The sequence below is a fragment of the Mastomys coucha genome, unplaced genomic scaffold (genome assembly GCF_008632895.1).
Source record: "Mastomys coucha isolate ucsf_1 unplaced genomic scaffold, UCSF_Mcou_1 pScaffold21, whole genome shotgun sequence".
Lineage (NCBI taxonomy): Eukaryota > Metazoa > Chordata > Mammalia > Rodentia > Muridae > Mastomys > Mastomys coucha.
In genome coordinates, this window is record NW_022196904.1 from 176,650,272 (window position 1) to 176,657,359 (window position 7,088).

The following is a 7,088-nucleotide window of genomic DNA, read 5'->3' on the forward strand; positions in this document are numbered from 1 at the left end:
CTTCTTCTTCTTCTTCTTCTTCTCTTCCTCCTCCTCTTCCTCCTCCTCCTCCTTTCTTTTGTAAACATGCCTCTGTTCTTTAAAACAAACACTTAAAGAGCTATATGCAGCACCAAATATTTACAAAAACCAGTGAGAAGAGCAGTTGGTAATTGTAAGAAATATTTGATAAAATAATTAAGTTTGCAGGGAAATAAAAATAGAATAGCTTGTTAAATAAGAGAATGGTCAAGTATAGTCAACTTTATAATAATAAATTCCAAAACCAGATCACAAAACAGTTTGTGTTGTTTGTTTTGTATTGTTCTGTAATTACTTATTTAGTTGGGTGCTTTTTATTTTTGTTCCAAATTGGTAATCACTTGGAGGAAATTAACAAGTTGACCAAATCTTAAATTTCTTTGAAGATATTGTTGAACTGTAAGTAACACCTAAGCAAGGAAGATACCCAAGGTGAGGAAAATAATTTAAAAAGAACCCAGAGAAAATATGAGAAATGAGCATGCCAGAGGTTAGAGTCCGCAGGGTCTGGGCGCACGTCCCAAAGGCGCTCTAGTTGCTGACCTTATGTTGAGAAACAAGAAAGAGCTGTGTAATGCAGATGCCTTTGAGTTATAAAACTAACCAGGTGTTCATAGGGGAAGCAAATGTTTACCTGGTAACTTACACGCAAATAACTATGTGACGATCCCTGGATACGACAGTATATAAAAAAGACAGCGACAAAAATTGTGGCATAGATGACATTCTCCCCAATATATATTCAGGAGGGGATAATATCTTGAAGAGGGCAAAATACTCTTCAATTGCTTTTAAACTTAAAAGTTTTGTGCAGAAGTAAATTAAACTCCTTGTGGTTTTGGTTGCATGGTAGATGTGCTTGCCCTTATATTTCAGCCTTTCAATCCCAAATTCTCTTAGCAAATATATCTTATTTTACTGTGCTTATGTAGCCTTATGGTTGATATTTGGTTTCCTTTTTTTGAGATTGGGGGTTGACTTTTTTTTTTTTCCTTTTTTGAGACAAGTAGCCCTGGTAGTCCTGGAGCTCAGAGGCCTGCCTGCCTCTGCATCCTAGAGTGCTGGGACTAAAGGTGCACCACCACCACCCAGCTGTTTTTTTGTTTTTAAACAATGAAATATATGTATGAAAATATTTTTAAAAGGAATATTAGTTCTGGTCTGACAAGAAAACAGCCACCCTATGGGACTATACAGAGGTCTACTTTATTGTTCTATTTCAGTTTGAAATATTAAGCCATGTTATTAGAGTTTGGTGACTGCATTGTCATGTTCAAGTGAATAAAATGCTTTTAAAAATTCACAGCCTACAGATTGAAAGGGTAAGGAGTAAAGTATGGTTTGACTTTTCAATTAAATCTTTAGAGCCCCAAAACTTAGTTTGGTGTTTACATAGACTGTTATTCTGGTTTAGAACATGTTAATTTAATTAAAAATTCTTATATATACTTAGAGTCATTGTTAAGTTAATGTTCAAATCTTTGATTAAGAAGACACAATGCTAAACGTGTTCAGACAGCTGTCATCTCTCCTCTTCAGGAAATAGAGATAAGTATTTTAGCTGTTTTGTGGGACGGTCCTTATATTAATTGCTGCAAATTTGTTTTTCTCTTATCTCTATACTTTTAATGATGAAATACTAAAATATTGTGTTGATTACGATGCTTGTTGACTTGAAAGTGAACAAAAGCAGCCTTGGTGCCCTCTTCCCTTGTCTCCCCCAGAACGGCTCCTCTCCGCCTTTATCAGAGCACTCAGTGCTGAGCTGAGCCTGTTTATCTTAGAAGAGCAGGAGGCAGGCTTTTAGGGAGTGAGCTACATGTTCCAGAATAACAGGCACCAATGCTGTTTGCCTTGAAGAACGTTTGATCTCTTACATTAACAGCCCATGTCACTGTAATAGCGAGTACAGTCAGGCTGTTCAATTTTCTATTATTTTAGCTTTGAAATAACCGTTAGTGCTGCTCCAAAATCCCTGTGTATAAAACTGTACACTGGCTGCCCCCCAGGACTCGTGAGTAAACAAGGTGATGTGTGTGGCCAGAGGGAGGAGATTTTGTTGGCTTTGTTTTAAATAATAACTGTTCCTATCTGAAGATGTTCTTTCTGACGCTGGTGGTGTCCTGCATGATGTATGTGCACCTACAGACCTAGCGGTACCTTGAGCAGATTTTTGTTTGTTACAAATATTTGTAGTTATCGCCAATTAACTTGAATGTTTATATTTTCTTCTCTTAATAGTGAGGAACTTGGGGTTTCTGAAGCTTAACCTCAAAGATTGTTCACAGTTTCTCTAAACAGTTTACACAGTAGTTGTTGCAAACAGGCAAGCAGGAGTTTAAGAACTATGTTTGTTAGACTCTAATACTGTTTTGCTTTGTCTAAATGTTCTACTGATAATTTCTGTATTAAATAGCTTAGCAGTTGGAGTCAGGTTGTTGTGTTGAAAGAAAAGAAAACAGAATTTCTGAAATCAAATTGGGTTTCTTTCTTTTTGAGAAAATCTCTTCTTTTACTGACAGGATGTAGCCTGTTTTAATCATGGTGAAGCTAGCCTGGATTATTTAATTCCTCCTTTCTTCTTTGCTTTATTTCCTAAAATTTGTTTCCTCACTTTTATTTTTCTTGCATAATAAAATACTACGAGGCCACCCCAGTGCTTCTAATTTAATATATGAACACACATACACACAGCTAGCACAAGCATAATTGGTCGAAAGGCAAGCATCTACCCAGGGAATTGTTCTAAATACTGAATGTGTCAGTGTGTTTTGACATGACATATTTGTAATATCTGTGACTACAGAAAGCACTTTCTGTCTTAGCTGTAGGTATCAAAGCAGTAGTATGTTTTTAAGAGTTTGTGCTGTGCAGATTCTGGCTTGTGAGGTAATGACAAGTGTTTGCCTGCATAGACAATATATTTTTCTCCCTGAGGTCCCCACACACCTAGTTTCCCTCAAGCTCATCATCTCTGTCAGGTTAATCAATAGGCACCGTATGGCAGAGGGTCAGTAATCAGTGTCATCGTGCCTTTAAATCGTGTTGAAAATTTGCTTAAAGCCTGGGCCAATTAACATCGAGATGATGAATGGATGGGAAGATGGGAAGAGCCTGCCGCTCAGGGGCTTTGTGAGGAGGAGATGCTCAGCTGTTGAGCAGCAGACACCAGCGAATAAAATCAGCCATTCATGTGAGCTCAGTCCACCCACTCTTAATGATAATGTCAATCTAGCAAAATATATACACATTGGAGTTGTCATGAGTTCATAAATCAAAGGAGTTTGTCAAAGGCATTCAGATTAACGAGGCAGCAGCAATAACAAGTCAAATTTGCATAGAGAATTGCTTGAATCTCAGTAAATTATGATCCTGTTTTTCATTTGATTATTTGCTAATGTCTCAAGAGGGAGAATGATTATATTAGCATGCAAAATCTCCTCCAGAAGTAGAAATCTGAGGTGGAGAAGACCAGCACACTACGACAATTAATCAGTTTCTGCATACTAGCATAAATGCACGAGGCCCAGAAATGAACTTCTTCTTTATTATTATTTCTCCTTGCTACTGATCCAAATGGTTCAGCTTGACAGAGACTTTATATTGCTTTAACAGTGTTCTGAATTGTGCCTGCAGGCAAGACATAGTTATGCAGCTATAACCAACCTATCCATCTGCCAACCAGATTGGAATTCTCCTATCCAAGGCTTCCATTAACCCCCACTGACAGCTCCAAACAGGATTAAGAATTTGGAAGCATAAAAAATAGTTGTTCTTTGCAAACACACACAATCCCTTTGCATTTTGAGAAGGGCTACGTCTGTAGTATTTTTATAATTAGTGGCAGACAGTGCAGCGAGGGATAAGCCCACTTGGCAGGGTTTTTGACTTCTGTCCTAGGGAGGAAGGCAGGACTGATGGCAGTTCTCTTTGGTTTTTCCCAGGGAGCGCTTTCCATTCTATCTGGTTCCTACCACTATGTTTGGATCTGCGCACTGTTGAAAAATAGCACTCCTTGAAAGCTTGGACTGGGGTTCCGTAGACGCTAAACACTATGTGCAGACTTTGTTTGATGTGGCTGTGGCTTAATAGAGTACGCCAAATGGTAAGCTGGCATGCCAGAGAAGCTGCTGTCTGTGGAGACATGCCAGAGATGACTACTCTAGGTCCTCCCTAAAAACTGGTCCTTGAACTAGACCTTCAATAAGCTTCTAAACTTACTTAGCTGATACTTCTCCCATTAATCCCAGATTAATGACATTTTTTCAAATGAAGACACACACAGAGTGTTGGTGACTGTTGCTTTGTTTTGTCTTTAGAGATAAGTTTCTTACTCTCAGTGCTTGCTGGCCTGGGACGCACTCCTCAGACTGGGCTGCCCTGGAACTTACAGTGGTCCTCCTGCCTGTGCCTCCCAAGTATTGGGATTACAGTCATTTTCTGGCCATCTCTCTCTCTCTCTCTCTCTCTCTCTCTCTCTCTCTCTCTCTCTCTCTCTCTCTCTGTGTGTGTGTGTGTGTGTGTGTGTGTGTGTGTTATGTCACCATTCACTGAAGAGTTTTTATTATATTTTATGTAGCTAAATTGCCTTTTAACCTTGTAAAAACATAACTTTTGTTTTTGTAAATTGTATGTAGAGGCTAAAGTTTCTGCCTAGTCACAGAGCAAGTTAATGTGGAAAAAGTATGACTCCAGTCACTGACTGGCCTGCAAAGCTCATTCCATGACTTTGTAACTGGTTATTAGAAATAGTCTTAGGTTCTTTTCTTCATATGTGTTTGCCATTCTACATGACATTGAACAATTGGGTTCTGATTTTTAATTGCTTATTTGTGTGGTTGTATGTGCATGCACATATGTACAAGCATGTACATGCCATGATGAATAAATATATGGAGGTCAGAGGACAACTCTTGGTTGGCTCTCTCCTGCCACCTTGTTGAATCTGGTAATTGACCTCAGGTCATCTGTAAGGGAGTCTCTTTCCCCTACAGTCTCACTGGCCCGGGTTCTACCTTAAAAGGGTTCAGATTCAGTGCTGAAATTTGCCAGAATTTACCTGCTGTGCTAAGATGATAGCTGACTTACAGAATCATTTGAATTATTACAGTGAAGAGCATAACATTGGGACTAGAGCTATGACTCAGTGGTCGGGAACATTCTGGCTGCTCTTCCAGAGGACCTGGTTTTAGTTCCCAGCATCCACTTGGTGGCTTACAGCCTTCTGTAATGTCAGTCCCGTGAGATCCAACAGCCTCCTTTGGCCTCCATGGACACCAGGCATAAACATGCAGACAAAACACACACAAATACATTAAGTATGTTATATATATTATATATACACACACACATATATACATATGTATATATATACATACATATTTTTTTTTTAAGGAAAAAAAGCAAAAAAACCCAAAGCCTGATTACTTCTAGTTTTGAAGCTTGTTATTTTACTTCTATAAGTGATGTCTTTTCAGACTGGCCTTGAACTCACAACTCACATAGATATGTCTCTTTCTACTTCCCGAATGCTGGGGTTAAAGGTGTGCACCCCATACCCAACTGGGTCTTATTTATTTATTGAGCATCTGTTGACCCTATTTTACATATTGAGCTGTGGAGAGAACTATGATGGCATTTAGTTGTCACTTGAGTCAAGAATTTTTTTAATTTGCATTTAATTCCTACCTTCCCCATATCTCTCTCTCTCTCTCTCTCTCTCTCTCTCTCTGTGTGTGTGTGTGTGTGTGTGTGTGTGTGTGTGTGTGTGTGTAGCGGCAGGGAGTTAAATGTATAAATGCTGGGGCACTCATAAGACAGCTTGCAGGGTTGCCTCTCTTCCTACACTGCGAAGGTCCCAGGAATTGAACTCTAGTCACCAGCCTTGGTGACAAATACTTTCACTGCGCCTTCTCACCAAGCTTGGAATTGAGAATTGAGATTTTAGTAGATTAGGAGAGGGGGCTACTGTTATACATTGGGGGAACACATTTAGCAAAGGTGTGATGATGCATATATATAACTCCAGCACTTGGGAGGGGGAGATGGGAGGCCATTCTTGTCTGCATACTGAGTGCAGGGTCATCCTGACCTGTAGAACAAAACTGTGGCAAAAGAGAAAAAGAGCCAAGTATGATGACACACCTGTAACCCTAGCATTCAGGTTAAGGCAGGAGCATTGTCACAGGTAGAAGATGGCCTCAGGTAAATAGTGAGGAAGGAGGGGGACAGAGGAAGAGGACGAATAGAAGAGGAAGGGAAAAGAATGAAAGAAAAAGAAGTAGAAAAATTGATGAATGATAAATGGTGTCATGTAAATGGTATGAGTTAAATTGACCAGATTGCTAGGTTGTAATGAATTGAGTTTAGATCGGGTAAGTAGGTACCATAAAAGTTTTCATTTTTGAGACATAAAAGTTTTCATTTTCTCTTTTCTATGTAGCTCTGGCTGTGTTGGAACTTTCTATGTAGACAAGCTACCCTTGAACTCATAAGTATCCACCTGCCTCTGCCTTGCAAGCTCTTAAATTAAAGGTGTGTACCACTATGTCCGATTTGAGCTGCAGAATAGCCTTAGCGTAGCAGTCCTGATCGTAGGCATGGGCTGTGTCAGGTACAGACGGAAACAGGGCTGTCAGAGCTGGTCCGTGGTAAATGGTGCTGTCTGGGCTAGAGAAGAGGCAGGTGGAATGTAGAAGTAGTCTGGAGTATATTAAAATAGAATCAAGGGAAGAAAGTTTCTATTGGAAACTCAAATTTGCCAAAAGAAAAAGTAATGAGTAAAATAATGAAGGAAATAATGAGTAATGGGAACCTAAGTCTAGAAAAGCTAGAAGGTGAGGAGCTGATTAGGGATGGCAGGGAGGGGTTAAAGAATACGCTAACTTTGGATGTGCTGATTTTGAGACAGTTTAACATCTGAATCCTTTGAGAGATGGGGTCTTTCTGTGTCTTGAAGCTGGCCTTGAACTTGCAGGAATCCACCTGCCTCAGCTTCTTAAGTACTGGTATTAAAGGCACATGCCACCATGCCATCTCAGAACTTTTTTTTTTTTTTTCTTTTTTTT

The 7,088-nt window shown here is 39.4% G+C and overlaps 1 protein-coding gene across 18 annotated transcripts in view; it reads left to right on the forward strand.

Moving 5' to 3' along the window:
* Btrc (beta-transducin repeat containing E3 ubiquitin protein ligase) overlaps nucleotides 1–7,088 on the forward strand; it is a 168,304-nt gene that overhangs the window by 80,281 nt on the left and 80,935 nt on the right. For 3 of the 18 annotated variants that reach the window (XM_031390482.1, XM_031390480.1, XM_031390483.1), the window contains exon 1: nucleotides 1,863–2,048. The exons of the other annotated variants lie outside the window; for them this stretch is intronic. The gene's annotated coding sequence lies outside the window, so the exon portion shown is untranslated. Of the gene's footprint in view, nucleotides 1–1,862; nucleotides 2,049–7,088 lie in introns of those variants that run through there. 18 annotated transcript variants of the gene reach the window in all.